We start from the raw sequence: 26520 nt of genomic DNA, 5'->3' as shown, positions 1-26520 counted from the left end.
GCGTTCAAGACCAAAAACGCTGCCTCAACCCCGCCGGCATCAGACTGAGGCTATAAACATGCAACGGTCACGGGACCCTTCATTCCAAGTAGGTCCTCTTCACAATTCTCTTTTCCACAGCTTTTGAAATGTCTTATTTTCCCCAATTTCAAGTGACAATCACTCTATAACTGGCTATAATTTAATTTATATGTAAATTAACTTATATTTTCATTTTCATTTATGTTTCCATTGAGGCTGAAAAAAGTCACTATGTCTGGCTTATTGAAAGCTAAAAGATTGAGTCTTCTTATGTAGACTAAAGATAGAATTCTAAATTATACTTACACTTTCCAATTTAGTAAGCTGATTATATTACATTAGACTTGTGACATTTTCTAAAATGTCTGGAGTTTTCTTACTCAGCACATTTTTAGTTCACATTTCTTATTAAGAGCTCGTGAACTTATTGTCTCACATTTTCTTTTTTCTGATCCCACGCTGAAGTCATAGTCATCACATATTTCTTGGCAATTTCAGGAGTTATCTGCTCCTTTCAAGACAGCCTTGTTGAATGCAAACTTTACCTTGACTTCATGGAATCACTTATTTCTTGTGATATTTCTGTAATATCACACCAGAGGAATGAGAATGTTCTATGACAAAGATCTAGGGGAAAAAAATGTTCTATGACAAAGATCTAGTAAAAGTTCTTACTTTCCCTAGATCTTTGTCACAGAACATTCTCATTCCTCTTGTGTGATATTACAGTAGAAGTTGACAAAACTTCAGTGACACAGAGACTCCAACGTACAGGGTCATGCAATTAAAATTATGTATAACACTGACTAATTAAACAAATGCTCAGGAACATATAATTTAGTATCCTTTTTATGCACTGACAATTCAAACTAGATGACTTGAGTTTAATGTTACTTATAAGCAGTTAAGGTTTTTAAAACTTTTAAAATAAATAAAAATATACCCAGAAATTTAGATAGGTCTTATAAACAATAATAACTAGCATTTATACAGTTTTTGATGTGCCGAACACTTTATCGGTCCATTTAATCTTTACAACAACTCGAAGTTAGACACACTCGGCCCTCGGTATTTGCAGAATCAGTGGAGATGGAGGACTGACAGTGTTACCATTTTATATAAGGGACTTGAGTATTCACTGATTTGGGTATCCGTGGGGAATCCTGGAACTAATCCCCTGCAGATACCAAAAGACAACTTTACTATTATCATCGCTTTCACAGATGAAGCAGCTAAGGTACAGGAAGGTGAAGTAACTTGTCCAAAGTCACATAACTCCAGAGGCAGAGTCCAGATCCAAACTCATGCCACCTGACTCCAAACTCATGTTTTTAACCGGAATGCAATACTACCCTTAAAACTTATTCCCAGGCAGTTTCCATTCAAGTATTACCCAAGAGCCTGACCTTGCTAAAAGTCTATTATCAGATGAGTTATGACTAATTCACACAGCTATGCAGGATGGAATCCACAGTCTTGCAATAACATCCAAAGCTCCATCTTGGCCCAAAAGTAACTGCCATGCAGAGGTCCTAAGTTACAAAGGCAGGATTTAGCATATAAAAATACAAGAGGCCCAAGTAAATTTGAATTTTAGGTAAACACAACTTTTTTAACATAGTTATGTTCAGGCCTCTGATATGGTTTTATGTTCCTATATCCCCCTCCTCCCCAGCCAACCAGCTCCCCTGTGATAGCAACTCCTCCAGCCCAGTGCCTAAGCCATGTGACTTAATGGACTGAATTACAGGACAGCCCCCTGTCCAAAAGGTTTAATCCATCTCTTCATATTTCAACTGAAGCCTGAGTCACAGAAGGTAGGGTATTTGGATGCCAAAGCTTCAGCAAAAATTGTCACAAATTCTGAAATGTCATTCTCACTCTCACCATTCTCCTGGTCCCCAGTTCTCAGTGCAATGAAACATTCAGCACTTCATATTGAGAAGAATGTCTTTCTGATTCTATCACTTTCTGGATATTCAGTTTCAGTCATAAAACGTAAAGAGCAGATGGACGTGGTCTTTGAACATCTGAGGACAGAATTTGGTCCTGGATGCTATGTATCTGATAGTCTTAAAGCCTACACTGGGGATCAGGCTAAAATGCATGATTTCATGTAAAATTAATTACTGGGTGAGCTTCCCATTACTTAGTTCACAGTGGCCTTGAAAAATATTGTCCCTCGAGGTATGCCAAGTCAAAATCATGCAAAGTGCTATTTAATTGATGCATTGAACTTAAAAGCAGCCAACTCCATCATATTAGTCCTGTGTGGGTCACATCAGCAACTGCTCAACAAATAACTTGTTGACTGATTGACTGAAGGGATATTGGAAAGGTACTGGGTGACTCTTTCTGCTGTATGACAAGATGTCCTTTGCAAGGATGAACCCAGCAGGGCAACAGAAAGCAATTGTGGAAGCTGCTGAAAATTATTCATGAGAGCCAAAAAAGAAGAGAAACACATTATCTGCATTCTATGCTGGTTGTATAAGCAATGGAAATGGAGTTGTCACAGCAGTGAGAACAGAGAAAATTGCACAGGATTGAGAAGAGGCTTGGATTTTGGTCCTCTGCCAATAACCCTGTTGGAGGCCATGGACAATTTCACTTACATTCTCTCTGAAGTTCAGTTAAACATTTTCTAACGTCACTTCTATTCTTTAATTTTATAGTTTTTCTTCTGACTCGGGTTTATATGTATTTAAGCATCAAGAAATTTCAGCTTTCTGTCTCTTCTCAAGTATTGATTTGCTGCTTTCATTCCTCAACTTTCTAAGCAGATCCCATACTTGAAAAATGTCAATTTCTTATGAATATCCCTACTTCTAAGCGAGTTCAGCTAGCTAGATTAATCAGTATAGACCTAGAGCTGTCATACAATCAATCCTTCTTATAGGCATTCATTCTTTTAATTCAGTGAATGCTGAAATTCTAGTCAATAAATATTTAATATTTATTAAGAACCGCCTACATGTTATGCACTGAACCAGGTACTAGTGAGAAGGTCTATACTCTCAAAGAGCTTATAGTCTTGGTAGAGAAATAGAAATGTAAACAGAATTTCATCAAATTGTGGTACATTCTGTAACAGAAGTGTTTACAAAGAGCCGTGGTAGGCTAGAGGGAAGGTGACCATCTCCTATCTGAATCAATCAGAGAACTTGTTCACAGAGCAGCGACAGTTTGAGCTGAACTTTGAAAGATGAGGTTGTCAGACAGAAGAGCTAAAAGAGGCATTCCAGGCAGAAAACACAAGATTATTCTGCAATGCTTCACACAACTGATAAAGGCTTGAGGGGAAAGGGAGTTGGAGAAGCCAAAGAGGCCACGTTGATAGCTAAAAAGTCTCAGAATGAAGAGAGAAATGAAGAATCAAAGTCAAAAAAAATCAAAAAAATATATTAAAATAAGTATGTATGTTTGTGGGGCAAAGCTTGAGGGGAGATTAAGAACATGAACCCCTGCCTTATAGAAAATCTCACTAACCATCACAGAGAACACCACGATCTTCTACAAGCCAGTCTTTAGAGCAAGACATTTGGTTGTAGCATCAACCAATGATTCTGTATTGAGTTTCCCATTTTGCATAACAGTAGGTCTTCACAAGGCCTACTTCTCCTTGACCCCCAATACCCTTCCTTCCCCAGCAAGTACTCTCCATCATGTGACCCCATCAATTACAACTTGTAAGTGCATCGTCTATTCACCTGTTTATTTGCTTTGGACATGAAAAAATATGGTTCCTTCCACAGATGCTATCATTTGAGCTTGTGTTTCTATTCTTGAGTAAAGAATTAATCACTTGTATGCTCCAAACCTGGCAGTGCCTAGAGCAGTGTTTGGCATATCAAAGCCAAAAATCCCATATTAACATCTTGGAGCACGAACCACATTTTCTCTTAAATGCACTAACCATCACAACATCTCATTTACCCAGGGGCCTTGTGACCCTTCGATAATTAGCGGCAAAATTCGTTATTTCTTATTTGTATTTCTCTTTGTATTTTAAAAATCCCTGAAGGATATGGCTCCTAAATCCTAATGAAACCTGTTTCCCCTCTCTACTAGAATGAGTTAAGGTGCTGGAATAGAAACAGATGGGGAAAAAAAGATATAATTAGGAATCAGCAGAACAGTGGCTTTCCTACTTGCGTTGCATGGTTCCTTTCATTGAGTATAATGTATGAGCTTCAGTATAATATGTAATGTGGTCATCAGTTTTAATCTTGCCGGTCTTTCATTTGACTATTGCTGCCATTCCCATCTGAATCTTCAAAGGGCACTGTCAGGATGATTATCACAGCCACCAGATCTTTCTCCTATAATATCACTGAATCTGATCAACTTATTTTCTTTGCAACTTGGGATCACAGGTAGAGAGCTATTACACTCACTCTGATAATCACCTTTCTCCAAAAGCACAGATTTTAAAAGCAGTGATTACAGACTGCATATTCTGTATATAACACATTTAATAATTAATAATATGAATACAACCCATTTTAGGCAGATTCTATTCCACATTGAAACGGCTATAGCACATGGGATTGAATACCCCTGCCTCTATTCAGTTAAAGCAGAGTTTACATCTCAATTGAGGACATAAGAAAAGAAAGCATTCTCAAACTTGGCCATTTCACCAAAAGATCTCTCTGATATTTAAATGTTTCACCTTAAAATAACTGTCCCAAGTGCATATGAAAGCCAAGAGTCTCCTTCTTTCCTCTAATGTTGTGTTTTGCACACTTTTACCATACACAAGCCAAGTTTATGGAGAAATCAGTAGTTAGTGCTAGAATTCATGAATAAATATTATTCCAGTAGGTGTTTCAGTTCAAGGGAGATGCTTTTAACACAAGTTTATAAGGGCAGATTTGCTGAATTACCAACTTCAGCGGATGTTTATAGTCTCAGAGTTCACCTGAAATTCCCCAAGAAATAAAAGGCAAGGCATTTTTTTATTAGGCTGGTAGTTATTTCCTTTTCTCTAAAATCTGAAGAAATTCACTTAGTGTCTGATTATTACTTTATCATCTGATGGATGTCTTTCTCCTGGGAAAATAAAGTATACAAGTGTCTTCCCCAGTTATACGAATGAAGTTATGAAGGAAAACTATGCAAACTGGTTGGTTTCCTACAATAAATTCAAAGCTTAATAGACAAAATTTCTATTTTGGCATCCTTGGTGGCTTAAATCCATGTCACTCATTATTTTCAAATTATTGTTTGAATTATTGTTGAATTATTGTTTTCTCACGTAATTCTACCACTCATATAATTAATAAAGGCTCCCATAAAATAAACATACATATTTGCATTATCTGTGCCTCTGAGATGAATTTATTATTGGAATTTACTGCATTTAATGGCAGTACAAAATCATCACCTAAATTCATAGTTTTGTCATATGTTTTGTCATAACTGACACTATATGCTATACAGTTCAATTCTTTTTAAACACTTCCAGACTCACACACATGCATACACCATGAGATTATAAATAATGGCATTTTGCATGTTAGGCAATTACTTTCTTAATAATCTGTGTCCATTAATGTTCTCGTAAGTTATTGTGTTTACAAATAAATGAAGACTAGCATAATTGCAGTACTCACAACAATGAGTTAACAGCATGAGTCCCCAACTGACAGGTAAGACAGTAAGAAAGAATGCTTATTCTTATTCACCACTGTACCCAATGCCTAGAACAGTACCTGAATTTAAAAAACATTTGTTTTAAAAAATGAATAAATAAATCCTCTATAAATATTAAGTGGAAAATAATTTTCTCCTTTTGAAACTCTTTTGTAGTAAAGCGATGTAGGGGAGGATATATTTTGGTTTAAAAGAAAACAAATTTGACTTACATATATTTGACACAGAAACAGTAGCCAGGTGGGCAGGATTTTAAGGTGAATATTTCCCCTTTACAGGAGAATCTATAAGTACCTAAATGTTGAAAAATCACAGCGATTTACAGTTGCTGGAAAACCTTACATGCAGCAAGTTGTGGTAACCAAGGAGACCAGTGTGGATGGGCTGTCACAAAGGGCAGAGTGAATTCAGGTAAGCACACTGAACTCAAACTGTCTTTGGAACATGTGTCTGAGGGTGATGCACTTACCTGCTCATATCTAAGGACCTCAGTCATCTCTCTGGTTGAAGACACTTGGTCTAACATAGCAGCTTGTGGAGAAAAGCATGCAATGTGCCTGGTTCATGGGAAAACATAGTTTTCCATGAAGTGTTAACTCTTGGCCAGCTCTGCACCAGATGCATTGTTATGGTAACACCCCCATTTTCTCTCTTATGCTGAAAATGTCTGAGTTCTACAACTTTCCTTTTGTGTGATGAGTATGAAAACAGGGTGATGGAAACATGTGACACATTCGTTCTAACAAAACAACTTCCTAGTTATGTAATTCTTGACATAAAAGAAGGAATTTGATTTTTCTGTTTATCCTGCTCACCTTCAGCCTGGCCTAAGTCCAAAAGTCTAAGTGAGGTTGACTCTTTTGGTCCAGGGTAACTCTCTAATCCCCAGCCCCTACCCTTTTCTCAGACCTGCTCCAAGGTTGTTACTGGAGGTTTTATTGTGCTAATAAGAAGTTCTGGATGGATAGGGTCCACCTTTCAGATTTTTTAATGAAATCAGAAGATGTCTGCTTGTGGACTCAAAAACTTTTGTTTCATAACTGCTACAGAATCCCACTACATCTTGGAACCTAAAGATAGGTGTATGGGGAAAAAAGGAAGATAATGATAAAAACGAATATTAAAGTGGGAAAAAAAGTCAGAGAGTTCACACTTTAGGGGTTTTTCCATCCTCCCAGCTATTTTTACTTGCTAACTCTGCCATCTCTTTGCAGATGTTGTCTGGCTCTCTGCCAGAGTGATTTACACCATGCTGGTCACACACACTGTCAACTCTGGCTCCACTTTCCCTTCCCAGTGCTGCCAGAAATGTGTCACTGGAAAAGCTAAAATACTGTATGTGAAAGTCAAAAATGAAAGAACTAAGTGGGACATCTAGCCTAGGGGAGGGAAGGCTAAAAAGAAGGCGTGTAATGGTATTCAGACAGGTACAAGGTGCCTGCTGTCTCTGTGGAACTATGTTTTCAATTAAGAATGAACTAAACAGAAACCTGAAGATGTCACCAATTGGAGGGACTTCAGAATTTATCTGGCCCAACATCCTCACTTTAAAGTAAAGACATTTATGGTTGAGATATAACCCTTAGAGGCTAAAAAACTGAGCTTGACAATCCACATCTATCCTTCAAAGGAGACTGATGTACTGAGGACATTGTCAGACTAATACTTTATAAGTCTATTTTCTATTATGCAGGATGATTTCAGGTGGTACAAAGGCAGAAGTGTATTTTAATAGTTATGTATTTACTTCTCCCATATATACTTTAAAAAATAGAATCAGCACAACAATTCAGTAATATATAAATTTCCTGTAAGTGAAAATAAACAAATCCTATGATGTGCCAAAGAGAAATTGTTCTCTTGGAAATGTGGCCTAGTATTTGTCCTTGATCTTCACTGCACCATCCCTGCCAGCTCCTTAGCATTGGAATGGGGCTGAGGTGGAGGAAACGGGAGCTTCTTTGAGAGACCAACAATGAGGAAAAATTTCCTAACATCAGAGGTCTTTATTTTTAAGGGAAATTGGCTTACTCACTCAGGTTACGGGAATTCCTTTAGATGTATCCCTGGAAATGATTAAATCCAGCCGTCCTTGAAACTATGAGACATTTGATGAAAGCTTCACATGTTTCGATCCATAAGTGTCTGTTATAATTGAGAAAACGTGAAAAGTGATAATGCGGCCAAAATGTAACATTACATTTAATGTATCATGCGGCAGACAAATGAGGTGTAAGTTAAAACCTCATATTAGATAATCCTAATTTCTTATCACAATTTTGGGGGTTGGTAGCAGTAAAACAGGAAAGGAATAAACAGACAGAAAAATCTAGGTTTGGGAAAGAGATTTTTATCATTATTATTTCTATAAACTATATGGACTAACATTCCCCCTAAATCAATACAAGTGTTAAATGACAGTATTTCAACATTGAGCTTCAGCCTCTCTGTAGTTAAAATGGGTGAAGAATAGGGGTACCAGAGTTAGGTCTTGTTTCTTTTACCAAAGCTAAGCTTGATCTAGATACAGCCTGTTGTGGGACTTATGAAGACGTGGTTCTATAAGAGAGTCAGCTCAACTGACTGCTTCCTACTGCTGAGCTTGGAGAGGAATCTGGTAGTAGCTTTGGACCACTCCATTTTAGGGTAGCTGAATGTCTGTACCACATTCTCCAACTGATCTTCAGTGCAGTGGTGTCACTGTACCTAAGATTCCTGCTCATGAATTGTCTACTCACTCAAGTTAAAGGAATCAATATTGAAAGAAAAATAGCACTTGGTTGTTGATTTTCATAAATGACTCCAGGACTTTGAGTTTTGCAGGCCTGAGAGATTTGTGACAGACTCAGGAGATCTCCAGCTACTCTCAGAATATGATCAGAATCCAAAAGTTCCTGCTTAGTCACTTCTCAAGAACAGCAGTTGCCTTCTAAGATTTATTCCAAGTTTCCTGGCAGAGGATACACTGCTATGCTTTTTTTAAATTAGTTTTAGGCCACCAAATATAATTTATACCAAAGCTCTCAGGAGAATTACTCCTGGAAAACTTTCCCGTTACCAAGACAATGTGTCAACTGACTTCTAGAGTAATAACACAATTGACCTGTCAAAACACACCTTGTATCTATAGAAAATATGTTATGTTATTAATGATTTATATTTAACTGACTTTCCCATTACTAGCTACCCCCCTCTTTATTAATGTGAGACACAGGACAACTCAGGATCCTATGAAGTTAATAAAGGGCTTTATTTACATCTTTTGAAAAGGTATGCCAGGGGCTTCTTCTAAGATCAAAACTTTCAGTAGAGTTAGCATAACAGATTCTTGGATATGCAGTGAAAAATATTATAAGTGAAAAAAAAGATTCCAGAGTTAACCTATAGCAACAAATTACACACACACACAAACACACACACACACACACACACACACACAAACACATATGTTTATTATTAGGCAAAAGTCATCAATAAAATTTTGTGATCATGCAAATTATAAAGACAAAACCAGAGACATGGTTAAGTACATACTTTTCTCATTTTTCTTTGTACAATAGTCTCTAATTTGCAACAATAGTAATGTCAGGCTAATCGGTTTTCTTACCAAAATAATAAACATTGATTGAACTGAAGAATTTTCTGTTTATGACTCGCTGTGCCTGCTTTTAAGCATTTTGAAAAGCAACATGTTTTTTGCAAAGTCATCATTTGATCCAGATGTTTAACGGATTCTCTAGGTTAGCTCATCTAGCCATGTAATTGAAACTTGTTTTACTGTACGATTCAGCTCATCATATTTCTTTTCTACTATCTTTGATTTCTTTGACTTGATGCCAGTTGACATAATTATCAACATTGACTTCAACTGTGTATATGAATTTTGTCTGTTGGGATCTCACCTCCACACAAATTCTAAATGCTGGAATGCCCCAGTATTTAATTCTTTGATTCTGTGGCTTTAAATACCTACTCTGCACTGTTGACTGGCAGATTTTTATGTCCAGCCCAGCCCTCTCCCTTGAAACACAGACCTATGGGCAATTGCCCACTTCACATCTCCACCTAGGCATGCATTAGGCATCACAAACTTAATACGACTAAAATAAATGGCCAATCTTCACCGTCCTGCTCTGCCCAATGTCTTCTCCATCTCAGTTCATAGCAACGCCACCCTTCCAAAGTCTTTGCCCCAAATCAGTGGCTTCATCTTTGAATTCTCTCTTTCTCTCACACCCCACGTTCAAACCATAAGCAAATCCTATTCATTCTACCTTCAAAATAGTTTCAGAACCTGGGAAGTTTTCACCACATATACTGCTACCAAGCTAGTTCAAGCCTCCATTATCTCTTGCTTGGATTGTTGGGATAGCCCCCTCTATGGTTCTTCCTTTAATCCTTATGTCTTGTAGTTTATTCTCACTATACAATAGCCAGACTGATCCTTTTGTAAGTCACACCATGCTCTTCTCTGCCTCAAATGCTCTAATGGTTTTCCATGTCATTCGAAGTAATAGCCAAAATCCCGATGGAACCTACAGGGTTATCCCCATCCTCCTGCCCCCAACAGTTCTGACCTATGTCCTTCTACTCTCACTCTTGCTGGAATCCAGGTATCTGGGTTGTGAAGAAAGAGAGGAGAGAGGAATGAACCATAATCATAGACAAAGAGTTTAGATTCCATGGAGGGTATTTTTTCTCCAACAAGGCTTCTGCATGGCTCATTTATGATGACAGGGAGAAGCTTGGTTATAAAGAAAGCAGCACAGCTCCTGGCCATAGCAACTGTGCACTCATCCTCCCAGGACAAAGGCTGGGTCTCTTTCGTCTTTTGCATTGTGAATGCTAATGCAGTACCTAATATATAGCAAGAAGATAAAAAATATTTGATATGTGATAAATTGCTAGAGAACACATAGCTCTTTCAATAATTTTGGCAAATAGTCTTTTGGAAAATATCATGAAAGGTATCTTTATCAGTTAACGGTATGCCATACCCGATATCGATTACTTTCATGCTAGTTACGGACGGGTTCACCAACACGACCACATCCCTAACACTGTTAGCCTACCAGTTCCTAGGTTCCCCTGGCATTAAATGATCAAGACACTTAATGCCAAGTTGTGTGAGTAGTTGAGAGGCCCCGTTTCTAGGCTTCATTTCAAGGGTTTCTGAATGAGGTACTTTTTCAGTATGGCCCTTATTCGTGCAGAACCTATTCTCTACGTCTTTGAATTTATAAGGAGTTTCTTGGTCAAATTTTCTAAGCCTGAATATCTATATCTTATCAGTAAAATTTCCCAGAATTTGTTTCCTGTATCCTACTGACCCAAAAGAGAACTCCTTTTCTACATATTAAAAACATCATAACTGTTCCTTTCATTTCTGGGACATGAAGATCTTCAGGCTTACTGACTAGGAACTTCTCCTGAGGCATTTCAAATGTTGAACTGAGAAGCACGTTAGGGAGTTTCAGCATGAAATTTCATATCCAATATGATCCAGCATCAAGTCGCCTAAGAACTAATAGTAATGGAATAGTATTTGGAAAGGTGATGCAGTTCTGAAATAGCATAAGCATCTATATTTTATCAGAGTATAAAAATCTCTATAAATGTCAACCTTCAACCATGACTGAATGGTAATGGTCAATGGGATATCTACAGTATTTCAACAGTTTCAGAAAATGTCTCAGTCCTAGTTCAAGTGTGGACTGGATGTAAAGATTTTATGATGACACATATTTAGGCCCTAAAGACTGAAGGAACATATGTTTTGTTTTCCTTATTTTTCACATGCTACTAATTTATTTTCCTCCAGGTCAAATAAATGAACAACAAAAATCAAAATGACTAATCAAACTTTTCAAAAAGCCCTCAGAGTAGCCAGTTTTATCACAGTGTTTATCCATAGCATTATTCCCTCTGTTTCTAATACTTTTCCACCTTGTTCAGAGAATTCCTACTTATTCTTCAAGGATTACTTCAGGTGTCAATCACCCTCCTACCTCCTCTGAGGAACCCGTCCCTTCCCCACTCACCACCACAACCTTCACTAGGGAATCGTTTTCTCTTTCCCCTCTGATCTTACAGCATCTCTCGTATTTATACTGTCCATATCTTTCCAACTAGACTGTGATCATCCGGATGCCAGAAACCATTTTTTCTAACCTTCAAGTTCTCAGTGCAAAGCAAATAAAGTGTTAAACAACATTTGGGATTTTAAGGAATGAAAGCAACCAACATCGTAATGTCTTTAGATCAGTTAAACAAAGCTTCCCTTTTATAGACTCTATGCTCTGCAATCTTGAATCTCAAATATCACTGTGACCTGAGCAACAGTCAGAATGTCTCTGCCAGTGAGCATGTCATGCTCAGTGTACATTTTCTGGCATCTGGGCTGATCTTCTTGGCCAGAATTCACTTCATGTGGATTGAGGACAGCATTTATAGGAGAAGCTGCCCTATCAACTTCAGTAACGAAGAACATTGATCTTTCCTAAAAGTGGGATCACACAACCTATTCTCACACAGATTCCCTCTAGCAGAATCCCATCCTCCTTGAGACATGTTGGACTGTAGAGAACAGAAAGGGTCATCCGTAGCTCTTTCCCACCCACTTTTCTGTAACAAAATTACCTTAAACCGACTTATCCTGTAGTCCCTGCTGTCCTCAAACCAAAGCAACTCTCAAGGTGACAGAAGTCTTGATCCACCACCATGCTCTTAGCACACAGAAACTCTAGACTATTTCTTTACGTAAGCATTGACCACAAAAGGACAAACCAGTAAAAGGATGGCACTGACTTGAAAAAGAGAGAAAATTAGTTTAACTGGTACAGATACTAACTTCACTACTCTCAAGAGCATTATTTCATTTCAACGAATAAATATGTGCAGCAATATGCTTTCTTGATTTGGTATTCCTGCTCCATCTGAAGCACTTGGCAAAGGCAGGCAAATATTTTGGCCTTGGGGGGGAGCGGTAGCAGTGGCTTTAAAACTCCTAGAGCAAGTAGGTGAGCAGGAGACAAAGAGGGTGTCTTTGGGTCAGGTTTCAAAGTACAGATTCATTTTGTTGATGTAGCTGTAGTTTTATGTTGTAATTCTATTAGAAATGCTGGGAAGGGGAATACTGGATTTTTCTGGGATCCTCACATGCTAATAATCATCCACCACTGACACTTGAACAATTTAATGCATTGGAAAATAAATCTGTGTTTCAAATCCTCTACACTGCGGAACTTAGTGTTCCCAGCTTGTTCTATTTTTGCTGTTGGACCATTTCATTTTGAAGACACACTTGGGGAAGATGACAGCATTAATTTAGCTAACAATATTCACTTTGTTTTCATTAGTTGTTTTTGTAGTTTTATATTTTGATGATTGATCTGATAAATGTATAATACCCAGAGGGTGCCTCTGTTTGTATTAATAACCGCATCTCATTCACACTTCATCAATGATAGACCAGCTCAGCTTCACTGTCAAAGGAGTATGAATCAGAAATGTTCATGAGAGGCGGGATACTTTTAATGCAGATGGAAATTACAGGGAGGGTGGGGTGAGGTGGGTAGGGAGGAAAAGTATACTCTGAAGTACAAGACACTGTGTAGGGGCAGCAGACATGGGTTCTCTAAACAGCTGACTTGGGCAAGTCAATTAAACCATCTAAACCTCAGTATTTTCTTCTTCAAAATGGATATGGGCAAGTTACACTAGAAAAAATTCATGATTCTATAATTGTATACTTATATACGATGAGTTTATAATTGTATCAACACTATTAATTGAGCAACGATGACCCTTGTGATTCCCTAACAGAAAACTTTAGAAAGAAGAAATGATGGTGTAAATGATTTTTAGAAGTCAATAAATTATAATAACCATTTGCTGGATGCTTATGTGACAGGTATTATGCTTTTTTATGCATGTTATATTATTTTATCAGCACTATCATATTGTTCTATGGGTACTTCATCCTCATCTTAAAAATTTAAAAATCTAGCCTCAAAGGGTTTATGTAACCTGCCCAGTCACATAGCTAGAACCAAAATTCATATCCAGAACTCTCAGACTTCTAAGCCTGAGCATTTAAGTATATCACCTCTGAGTTAAATTCTATAGCAGCCATATTTATAAAGTTTCATCTTCCAAGTGTACACTGCAATCACAAGTGTCCATATCTGTGTCAAAGAAATGCACACCATTTTGTTGAGTCCATAATATAGAGATATGTTCTACACCACACTACACAATTGGTAGAGCAGGGGGAGATAAAGGTAGCCTTAGAAATAAACACTTTGGAAAATATTCTAAGAAAGAAACAATAAGTACTTGAATTTATTTTATTATTTGTTTATGAATGTTGTCTCAGAATGTCTACATCCAGGAAAATGCATGTGTACTTCCGTTAATATCCTCAACACATTAGATGAAATCATCTTTACATGCGTGTTTCCCTCACTAGACTTAATGTTTCTGAAAATGAAAGCCCAAGCCTTATCTTTAAATTCCCAGCATGTAACCCAATGTTATACAAATATAGAATAAACAGTAAACATCAGCTATACATAATTTAATGAATAAACATTTCCCCAAAACCAATTTATCCTGAAAATTTACCATGGTATCCCTTCCTTTGTTAGTCTCTGAAAGAATAAAAAAAGTAAAAAAGAAATGTTTAATTCTACTAGAGTAGAAAAGAGAAAGCAACTGAGGCAGAAAAAGAAACTGAATATTTAAAACATGGTTAAGCATCTATGGGAAGGAGAAAATAGTGCTATCAGAATGAGACTAAACCTTACCAAAAGGAAGGTAGCCTGAAAACTATTTTTTTAAATGTGTATGTTCCTTATCTGATATAATTTACAGGAAAAAATTTAATAGTGTTTTCTACAAGATGGTTTATAATGACTTCAAGTATTTATCAACTCTACCAAAAGGGAGTTTGAAAAGTGGGCCATTGTTAAGATCCAGATGACCGATGGGGAACTGAACCCATTAGCAGCTGAGGGAGCATGGCCTTAGAAGACACCAACAAAGCAATCTGGTCTTAAATTATGATGTGAAAACTTAAAGGTGTGAAAAGAGACCAGAAGTAAGAGTTCTGCTGTCATAGTAGGATCTCTGTCCTTGGTCATCTTGGGGGCAGGTAGCCTATCTTGCTCTCATTCTCCCCATCCTCCTTATTTATCAGTATCCTAGAGTAAATAATAACCCAGTGTAACTAAGTATATGGAAAATGAATCTATAGTCACCCCAGGTTAGATTTCTCATATATTTAGAGAACATGTCCACATCAGTGGCCATGAGTCATATCAAATAAATGACCATTTCTCCTTAAGCATGCTCCTAAAATTATGTACAAAAATAGCTACTTAAATCTCCGCTGAGTCCTTCTATTGTCTTTGAATGCTGATTCAGAAGGACTATTTGGTGTTTAAAATCTTCAATGCCTTCTTTTCTAGTCTTTTTCTTATTGTTTTGCATGGGAGAATAGAGATATCTAAGTCATACTGCCAGGGACTCACATTAGCATAAATATTTCTTTTTTCTATGCAATTTAAAGGTGAACTTTATGATGAAGAAAAAAGAATGTCATCAGTCGTCTTTTGCACAATGGGAATAATCCCATGTAATCAATAATAATTTTGCATAAAAGTATTTAATTTTAAGTGATCGTGATAACATTAAGTGGTACTATCTTTGTATTTCTCCTGCTTTCATTAAATTGCTCCTTTTAGCTGTGTCATTACACAGACAGGAGTACATTGATAGGTACCTGAGCTTGTAAAACTCAATGAAAAAAACTCATTGTGGTTCTTTCTAGTTTCTCCCTGCCCTAGATCCTCTCTCTTCCCTTTGCTGCCTTTCTCTGTGCCCCAGGAGACTGATCCCTACCCATTGCATCAGCCAGGATCCCTTCCAGCTGTTCCCCACAGGGGCAGCCAATTCGAGGCACTCCTCACAAGAGATTGAAGGAGAAGGGGGAGTAAGAAGGTTGGGAAAATGTTCCCCTCTACCTCTCTGCTCTGAGTGGTGCCCCCCCCCGACCCCGCCTCACAACCCCAGCTCCTGCCTGGCAGCCCCTCCTCATTTCTCAAGCTCTCTCTGATTCCAGAAACACCACTGTCTCCCCATTTCCCTTTAGACCAGGGTGTGGTATTGGCTTCCTGCTGTTGCTTGTCTCGGTGTCTAATACCCTTTCTGTTCTCTGACCCAATAAGTCATTCCTTCATTAAACTCTCTTTATTGGAGTGGATTCTGTTTCCAACTAGGTCTTGACTGATCAAATTGTGAACTTGAAAGTAGATCAACTTAAACTTTTCCCATTCCAATCCCTTAACTCTATTGAAATATCTATGAAAATAATGCCCCTTCTCTTTGTGTAATTGAAACTGGGATGAACCAGTTCAACAGTAACGTAGCCAGAAGGGATCTTTAATCCTGGTAATCAGGGAGCATACTGATGTTGGCGAATGTTTACACTGGACAACCGCTTCTCCTTGCCCCTGCTCTGGAGTCACCATTCTTGCCAACGGCAATGGGACATCATATGCCCTTTTACTGCAGTGAGAACAGAGAAGGACAGAGCAATACTCGGAGGTCAGAGAGCAGTGTTGGAGTGATAACACCTTGGAGTCTGAGACAAAACAAAAACTCAGTAACATTGATCGCGTCTGGATTGAAATTTTTTACATTTTGTTCATCAGGGATTTTTTGCATTAACTGAATTGTTAACATATTGCATGTTTGAATTATTTATCTTGGTTAATGAGTTTTTTTGGCACCCCCTCATATTTTATACCCAAGATGAGTGCCTCACTCTCCTCTGCCTAGTCCAGGCCTTTTTGGAAAGAGTCAGAAAATGGAAAGCTGTCTCAAATTGAAAGACAGCCAAGGCTAGATTATGGTACTGTTATTAAAGATGCAAACTTAGAATTCAGACACACTTAAGTTTGAATTTTTCCCCTACCACTTACTAGTTGTGACCTTGGACAAGTTTCTTAAACTCTCTTAGCCTCAATTTCCTCATTGCAAGATGAAGATAATAATATAGGTCAGTAAACCCTAATCCGCATTGCAACATCCCAAAAGTTCTTAGAACTAAATGATTGTTTGTACCTTTGGCACAAACTAATTTGCAGCAAATTCTTACTGAGCTGAGGTAAGGCAATTCATAGTCTTTATTTACCCCACATATAAAGCAATTACTTATGGGGTGCTGCCTCAGATCCCACTGGGGTTGATACAAACTAAATATATGTTATATGCACCATTTAGCCTGCCTGAAATCTAAAAGTTCTGAATTCAAAAACTTAGATAAGTCTAAGGGTTTTGGATAATGACTGTGAACCTGTAATGGCTCTTTGTGGGGATTCAATGAGATGCTGCATGAGAGGACGTCCCATCACAGAGTGGGCCACCTGGTGACACTCACTGGAAAACAGGCTTTCCCAGAATCCTAGAAACTCAGAAGCAGAGATTCCATTCCAGGCCCAGACACTGCTTGCTCCCTGGTGGAAGATGAGACCTTGCAGACACTGAGTTGGATTATAGAGGCAAATAGGTTATATAAGTCCTTCCAGAAAATGATGTAAACCCTGAATATTAAAGGGCAGTGTCATGGCAAGAATGAAGATGTATCCTCTTTGTGTGGACAGTGCCTCAGGCAGCTATAGGCTCCTGTTAGTTTTGGGGAAGAGCCAAGGCAGCTATGCTGACATATGCTGTGTCTGCTCCTATCCTGTGTGGCCACCTCCCCTCTGATTAGGTTTGCATCCCTGGCTAATTAAATTAGGAACTTAATCTAACCATGCAGTAGTGCAGTCTGTGCGTTGGGAGTGGGTCTCTTCCTATCAGTTGTAACCTGGCTGAAGCGCTGCAGTGCTCAATAAACATTGCTTATTAATGTCATCTTAATCATGATTGTTTCCTAACTGGCAGCAGGCATTTTTCAAAATTGAAGCTTTCTTAGAAATCAGTTGATTTACAGCATAATCTTTGAGCAATTGCAGATGCAGAGACTAAAATTTCACTGTAATTTTGACTAAAAGCTTGATTGAAGAAAGTAAAAACGTCATCCCAGCCTGGGGTGGGGTGGGAACTATATCAGCAGAACATAAATGATGAAGAGACATCTAGACTGGACCATAACAGAGACAATCCTTTAATGGTACATGACTAAGGATTTTACCAATTTCCAATAAGAATCAGAAGTTAATTTCAAAGCCTGCTTTATATTCTTCAGAGTTCCTTATTTTTAATTATGCTTAAATTAACTTGCAAGAACAGTATAGAGTTTTTATTTCACAGGGTAGGTTTAGTCATTCTCATTTTTTTTTTTTTTTTTTTTTTGCCTACACATTGTCTTCATAGTTTTAGATGATTAATCTTATTGGGGACCCCATCCGTAACTTCAAGCAGAATTCTGGTGCTCAGAATGGGCAAAGCAGATTAGAGCCACTCTCAATGGTAGCCTTGTATCTGGGGGAATTACTTGTGAAGATGACCCAATAAATGGATACAAACACCCCTTAGACTTGCTGATGTTAATGAGGAGTTTGTGTACTTACCAGAATCATCTGACAAGATGGGCAATGGGGTAAAACACTTGACTCACTCTGCTTCAGTTTCATTTATAAAATTAGGGAGTTGCACTAGAATATTTTTTCAAATCTTTTCTTTTTGCAGAACTCTTTCCTTATATTATTTTTTACAGTAGGAAGCCCAAAATATGACATAAAAGTAGAGGCATACTGTTTGAAGCAGGAGTTGAGGTGCCAAGTCAAAACTTAAATACTAACAATTTTCATATGTATTTGCCTGGGGTTTTACATTTGGTCTTCTGTATAATTCTTTAGGATGGTGGTTCAGATGTCATTATGTCATTCCTCTTCTGTGCAAGCAGGAAGCACATCAAGAGTTAAGTAACTTGTAACTTGTTCATAACCACACAAGTGACACCATGACTTGAACTCAGGTCTCCTGATTTAGAATAAATATGCAGAGGTCATTTGCAATAATTTTCCCTAGCCATCAGAAAGTCTCAATTCTAGTCATTGTCATTTCTCTGTTATTAGTTCCTAGTTCTAACTAGATACATACCTGGTGGATGCTCTAGAGGTCTGACTGTCACCTTCCTTAAAGCAGTTCACCTGGCATGTCCAGGTAGTGTGGTCAATGTTGTTACCTGTAGAAATGCAGCCTAGCTTATTCTGGAGCATCAATCTACAGTTAGAGAACTTCTAGGTCTAGTATGTTTGACAGTCTGTAAGGGGAAGCTTTGAGCACATAATCCTATTAAGCATATTGTGTTTTATAGATGTGGGGGAGTTGGAGGGGGGAAAAGAAATAGAAAAAAAACACAATTAGGTAGTACATCTTATTTGTAATTTGCTCTTTTCTTTACTCTCAGTTCATCTCTTGTAGCTGAACCAACAATCTGTCTCCTTCCAAACAAGTTTATTTAGTCAGCATAACCAGTGACATTGTGCCTTGTATAATAAATTCTCTGCTCAAAATGATCTTAATAATGTAGTCTTTTCAGCTCTGAGGGAGGAAAATTAGCCTTAGTTAGAAAAGGCATTTCTATAATTCACTTTCAATCATTTCGGTGTCAGTAACCACATATATGTACATAAATCAATTTTGGATCAGACCTTAAGTTGGATCATTGGGAAAGAATATCAGGACAGTGAAATAATAGAATAAAAAGAACCACAGCCCATATGGTATAACTCTTTCACTTCTCTCTTCTTTACTTTTTGAACCCAGCTTTTTTCCCTATCAATGAATACTAAAATAGCATTATTAAGAGAGATTATTGACCTCCTAACCATCCAAACCAATGGCCCTTTCTTCAGTTCTTGCTTGCTGTCTTTGAATTCCACATAGCATCTGACTCTAGTAATCATCTTCTCCTTAAAATGCTCTCCTTCTTTGAGTTTGCGGATATGAAGCTATTGCATTTTTCACCTTTCTGAAAGTCCTGAGTTTTTCTTCACTTGCTCCCAATGTTAAGTTTTTTCTTCTTTTTCTCTTTATTTACCTTCTACTTCAGATGTCACATCTAGTTTCCAGCTTCAAATATCATTATAGGGAAGACCTCCAAATACTAATAATTGTAAATTTCCTAGTGGAAAGAAATGAAACAATGGGAAGAAGAGACACAGGCAGTGACTAATCCACATACTGTTAGTCACTCACTGGAAAGAGAATCCATGTGTTTCCTGGAAAAGGGATAGACTAGATTTACAACTTAGGAGCTGTTCAAATTTTTACCCTTGTTTATAAAGCTAATAGTAATCCCCTTCTGCTTTTGGAGTTTGGGCAAGTTTCCTCTTACATAAACTTTGCCTCTTTGTTTCTCCTTACTAATACATAGTTATGGGATTTTGAATATTGACTCATTTCTTTCATGTCATGCTACATCTAAATAGACCACACACAAAGCAAACTTAAGCAAGAGAACTTACGAAAACTAAATATGAACCCATATGAAAAATGTTAAAATGAAATTGTTTTGGTAGTTTTATGGATATCCTTCCCAAATCTTTACTTGCAGAAAGATTTTTCTTTTTATCTAAATTGAAACATCCATGGTAATTTTGAGGGAGAGAGTACTGAAAGGAACATAGGTCCTTGAGTCAAGTCACAGGTTCATATAGAGGTTTCACAACTTTCTAGTTCAACCTCAATTTCTTTATTTCTGAAACAGAATTATTACAAATGCCTGCTATGATTCTTGGGAGGATTAAAGGTAATGATGTAAAATGCCTATAACATAGTAGATTCTTATAAATAGTAGTTACTCTTATAGTATACCATCTCCATAGCGGAGAAGGAGGACCAGGAGGCTAAAATAAATCTAAATGAAATGAAGGAAATCAGACTGTGATTCAACTAAAATCAAGAAGTTGAAAACAGATCAAGATATCCTGCACTATACTTTTATTCAGTATTCATAACAAGTATAATTACGACTATTATTTAAGTTTTCTTGTGTAATAAGGGAAAGAGCTAAACAATATGGCAAAATCCAATACAGTTAAAAGCTCTGGTACATGTGACAAGAAAAGTTAAGAATTTAAGGGCTGCCTGGGTGGTTTGTTGCTCTGTGCAAGGTTGTCAAATAGGTTTATGTATACTTGCATTATTGGATTATTTGATTTCAGCCTTATGGTGGATGCTATTAGCCTATGAAATATTGAAAAGAATTTAAAGGCTGGATATGAGCACAGGATGGTCAACAGAACCTGACCAATGAACTTATCTTTAGATGCAAGTTTAGATGCAGGAAGGGAGGGGTCAGGTGCTCTGTATCTGCCATCCCTGGTAGTCTGTGGGTATTAGATTGCATTTTCATAGCTGTATGGTTAGGTTATTTTTTTTCCAAGTCTCTCTGAAACAAACTTTGATATAAATGCTTTGTGCCCCAACAAGCCTTAGTAGACTCAGATCTTCATGCAGTGAAAAGATGTTTCCCCTGCTTCAGAAATCAATACTGCAAACAGCAGAGGGAACTTAAACTGCCTCATACTGGTGTCAAGCTTAAAGAAAAGAGAAAAAAATACCTTGCTCCATGAGGATGAACAGCAATATCATAGCAACTGACCTTTGACTGAATGGTTATAGGAAAATGCTCTATTTGCTCCCCTGAGCCAATTGAATCACAATGCTCATTGTACCCTGGAAAAATATCAACTTCAGCTAGAAAAAAATGGAATAACTGAACAGAATGTTTGATCAATTAATGGCTTCCTTTTAACCACATCTTTAGCAGGATAGGCCTAAAAGAGTAGGCCTATGACAAAAGCTACAAAACAGCTAACCTATCTTAGATTATTCCTAGAAGGTCTTGGGTACATCTCCTAGAAAGTGAACAAAGAAATCATGACACTATTTAATCAGTTTTCAATTATCCAGAAGTTGGTAATCCTATTTGTGGATGGTTCATATCTATTCTCCTTCTGCTCTCTCTCGCTGAATGCCTTTGGCTATTACAGTGTCCAAGTGCACTTCCATGAGAGAGGGGCAGGGAGAGATGTCAGCAAGCGTACAAACTGAGAGACCCATAAAAGTGAGAGAATAGCAAGCACTGTGGCTAAATGAGGCTTAGGTACTAACTGCAGATCTAAAAATTCCATGCTTTTCCTGAAGTCATACTATGATGTCCTACCAGCTCAGGGCTTTATATTACCAGCATTCAATAAATATTAGTATAAAGAAAGTATAGCACAGTGATAAGAGTCCAGGGCATAGAGTTGGGTTACCTGTGTTCACATCCCATCTCTAAACTTAAAGTTGAATGACTTACTTACTTGACCTCTCTGTGTCTTAGTTTCCTTATTTGAAAAATAGCAACGTGATAGATTGCATTGTTATCAAAATATGGGTTGAAGGGGCAAAGTCTGGAGATGAGAATGTACCAAGGGAGAGAGATTAATTAAATTTCTGCCATTTTCACAGCTCCCAATGAACAGCAACAAGGGCAGCTATCTGTGGTGGAGAAAACATATACACTTTCCCAAACAGAAAGTCCATAGACCATGTGACTTTCTTCCCAAGCACCCTTTCACTGATGTGATTAGTTCACCATGAAGAAGGTGAATCCATAATTGATGTATATGCTCCTTGGCAGGAAATAAACAACAAGTGGGTCAACAGAAGCATCAAAGAAGAAATTTAAAAATACCTTGAGACAAATGAAAATGAAAAAATAACTTTCCAAAACCTATGGAAAGCAACAAAAGCAGTTCTAAGAGGAAAGCTCATAGCAATATAGGCCTACCTCAAGAAAAGAGAGAAAAATCTTAATAAACAATCTAACTTTACACCAAAGAAACTAGAAAAAGAAGGATAAGCAAAGCCCAAAGTTAGTAGAAGGAAGAAAAATAAGGATCCAAGATGAAATAGAGAGTAAAACAAACAAACAAACAAACAAAAAACAATAAAAATGATCAATGAACCTAAGAGCTGGTTCATTGAACAGATAAAGAAAATTGATAAACCTTTAGCAAGACTCATCAAGAAAGAGTTTTGGCCAAATAAATAAAATCAGAAATGAATAAGGAGAATTATAACTGATATCACAGAAATACGAAGGGTCATGAGACTACTGTGAACAAATATATAGCAATAAATTGGACAACCTAAAAGAAATAGATAAATTCCTAGAAACCTATAATCTTCCAAGACTGAATCAGGAAGAAATAGAAAATCTGAACAGACCAATTACTAGTAAGGAGATTGAATCAGTAATCAAAAAAGTATAAACAAACAGAAGTCCAGGACTAAATGGATTTACTGGTGAATTCTACCAAATATTCAAAGAAGAATTAATAACAATCTTCTCAAACTTTTCCAAAATAGAAAAGGAAGGAGCATTTCCAAACTCATTTTACAATGTCAGCATTACCCTGATACCAATCAGACAAAGACATCACAAAGAAAGAAAATTATAGGCCAATATTCCTGATGAACATAGATGCAAAAATCCTCAACAAAATACTAGCAAACTGACTCCAACAATACATTAAAAGGTCATACACCATGACCAAGTGGGGTTTATTCTGGGGATGCTAGGATGGTACAACATCTACAATCAGTTCAGTGTGATAACACCACATTAACAAAATGAGGATAAAAATTACATAATCATCTCAAAAAAGATGCAGAAAAACCATTAGAGCAAAATTCAATATCTTCTTATGATAAAAAATCTCAACAAATGGGCATAGAGAGGACATACTCAACATATTAAAGGTCACATAAGACAAGCCCACAGCTAACATCATACTTAATAGTGAAAAGCTGAAAAGCTTTTTTCCTCTATATCGGGAACAAGACAAGGATGCCCCACTCCCACCACTTTTATTCACACAGTATTGGGAGTGTTTAGACACAGCAATCTTACAAGAAAAATAAATTAAAGTAATCCAAATTGGAAAGGAAGAATAAAACTGTCACTGTTTTCAGAATACCTGATTCTATATAGAGAAACTAAAGATGCCACCAAAAAATGTTAGGACTAATAAATTAATTCAATAAATTTGCAGGACACAAAATTAATATACAGAAATCTGTAGTATTTCTATATACTAAAAATGAACTACCAAAAAGAGAAATTAAGAAAATAATCTGATTTACAATTTCATCAAAAAGTATAAAATATCTAGGAATAAATTTAACCAAGAGGTGAAAGATCTATATTCTGAAAACTATAATACACTGATGAAAGAAACTGAAGGCAACACAAACAACTGAAATGATATATTGTGCTCATGGATTGGAAGAATTAATATTGTTAAAGTACCCATATTACCCAAAGCAATCTACAGATTAAATGCAATCCCTATCAAAATACCCATGGCATTTTTCACAGAACTAGAACAAAGAATCCTAAAATTTATATGGACCACAAAAGACCACAGATAGCCAAAGAAGCCTTGAGAAAGAAGAACAAAGCTAGAGGTATCATGCACCCTGATTTCAAACTATACTACAAAAGCTATAGTAATCAAACAGTATGGTACTGGTACATAAACAGACATGTAGATCAATGGAACAGAATAGAGCCGAGAAGTATACCTAAGCTTATATGGTCAATTAACCTATGACAAAGGAGATAAGAACATACAATGGAGAAAAGACAGTCTCTTCAATAAACAATGTTGGGAAAACTGGACAGCTACAATCAAAAGAATGAAACTAGACCATTTTCTTTTACACTTATAATAAGAATAAATTCAAAATTGACTAAAAGACTTAAATGTAGGATGTAAACCATAAAACTCCTAAAGAAAACATGGGCGTACGCTCTTGACGTTGGTCCTCTGCAATATTTTTTGTATCGTCTCCTTCAGATAAGGGAAACAAAAGCAAAAATGAACAAAAAGAACTACATTGAAATAAAAAGGTTTTGCACACTGAAGGAAACCATCAACAAAATGAAAAGATAGCCTACTGATGGGGGGATATCTACAATGATACGTTTGATCAGGGATTAATTATCCAAAATATATAAAACTCATACAACTCAATATCAAAAAAAACCCAAACAGTTCCAATTTTAAAAAATGGGCAGAGGACCTGAATAGACATTTTTCCAAAGAAGACACACAGATGGCCAACAGGCATGTGAAAAGATGCTCAACATCACTAATCATGAAGGGAATGCAAATCAAAACCACAAAGAGATATCATCTCACACCTATTAGGGTGGCTACTATCAAAAAGACAAGAAATAACAAGTGTTCGCAAGTATGTGGAGAAAAATGAACCTTAGTGCACTGTTGGTGGGAATGTAAATTGATACGGTCACTCTAGAACCGGTATGAAGTTTCCTCAAGAAATTAAAAATAGAACTACTAAATGATCCAGCAATTCCACTTTTGGGTATTTATTCAAAGAAATGAAAGCACTAATTCAAAAATATATATACTCTCCAATGTTCATAGCAGCATTATGTAAAATAGCCAAGATATGGAAACAACTTGTGTCCACTGATAGATGAATAAATAAAGAAGATATGGTGTATTCATACACTGGAATATTACTCATAAAAAGAATAAAGTCTTGCCATTTGCAACAACATGGGTGGACCCAGAGAGTATTATGCTGAGTCAAATAAATCAGACAGAGAAAAACAAATGATCTATGTTACCACTTATACGTAGACGCTTAAAGAAAAAAAAAACTAATGATCAAATGTAACAAAACAGAAGCTGACTTAATAGATATAGAGAACAAGCTGGTGGTTGCCAGAGGGGAAGAGGATGCGGAAGATGGGAGAAATAAGTGAATGGGGATTATGAGGTACAAACTTCCAGTTATAAAATAAATAAGTCACAGCCATGTAATGTACAGCATAGGAAACACAGTCAATAATATTGTAATAACAATAATATTGTAATAACTTTGTATGGCAACAGATGGTAACTAGACTCATTGTGGTGATCATTTTGTAATGTATAAAATTATTGAATCAATATGTCATACATCTGAAACTAATATAATATTGTAAGTCAATTACATGTCAATTAAAAAAACACACATAAAGAAAGCAGGAAGAAATTAATAAAAATAAAGAATAAGATGGTGAATTAAAAATAGAAAAACCATAGATTTAAGTAGTAAACATAAGGATGAAGAACATGAGGATGATAACATGACTTACCATATTCTGAGGTTCTCTTTTAAAAGGTCTGAAATATTCTTCCTCCTCAAATCTCTCAGATTTTCCTTTCTCCCATTTTTATAAAACATCAAATTTTGCTTAGAAATAATACAACATGCTCCTAAAATGTATTCTTATTTCTAAAATGGATAAAGCGCTATCTCTTAGAATTCAGCTCAGCCAAATTAATGTCACCAGACTCATACTAGATAAGGAGGACTGGCATTCAAACTGGAGAAGGTCACTGTTCTCCTGTAGCTCATCTAGTAGGGAAGACAGACCTATACAGAGAAATGCAGTTTTAGGGTAGTCAGCATGTGGTAATGGAGTTAAATCAACAATAATAATAATTCATTGCTTTTTTTCCCCCTTTTGCAGAAGGAAAATTTACTCTGCTCAAGACAATTTATTGTACAACAAGCTTTAGCAGGGAAAAACAAAAATTGAAATGATGTGATTTGAGTGACAGTTGTGTATTAATATTCTAAAACCTATGACAAATCGCTTAGTCTCCTTGTGCCTCAGCTCCCTCATCTAAGAAACCAGGAGAATGACTGTACTCACAGTACTGAGCTCACAGCGTGCAAGGTTCAAATGAGATAATGTTCCTGAAAACCTTTTTAAATGTGCTATGTGCAAAAGTTATTTTCATTGACGCC

General features: G+C 36.8%; 1 long non-coding RNA gene across 1 annotated transcript in view; it reads right to left on the bottom strand.

The window, feature by feature from the left end:
• Positions 1 to 7720: 7720 nt before the first annotated feature.
• LOC118905317 overlaps positions 7721 to 26520 on the bottom strand; it is a 186432-nt gene continuing 167632 nt past the window's right edge. The window contains exon 4 of the long non-coding RNA XR_005022202.1: positions 7721 to 7824. This is a non-coding gene — a long non-coding RNA (uncharacterized LOC118905317). The remainder of the gene's footprint in view (positions 7825 to 26520) is intronic.

The sequence above is a fragment of the Balaenoptera musculus genome, chromosome 12 (genome assembly GCF_009873245.2).
Source record: "Balaenoptera musculus isolate JJ_BM4_2016_0621 chromosome 12, mBalMus1.pri.v3, whole genome shotgun sequence".
Lineage (NCBI taxonomy): Eukaryota > Metazoa > Chordata > Mammalia > Artiodactyla > Balaenopteridae > Balaenoptera > Balaenoptera musculus.
Note: the sequence above shows the minus strand (reverse complement) of the source record. Positions and strands in the feature narration are given on the sequence as shown.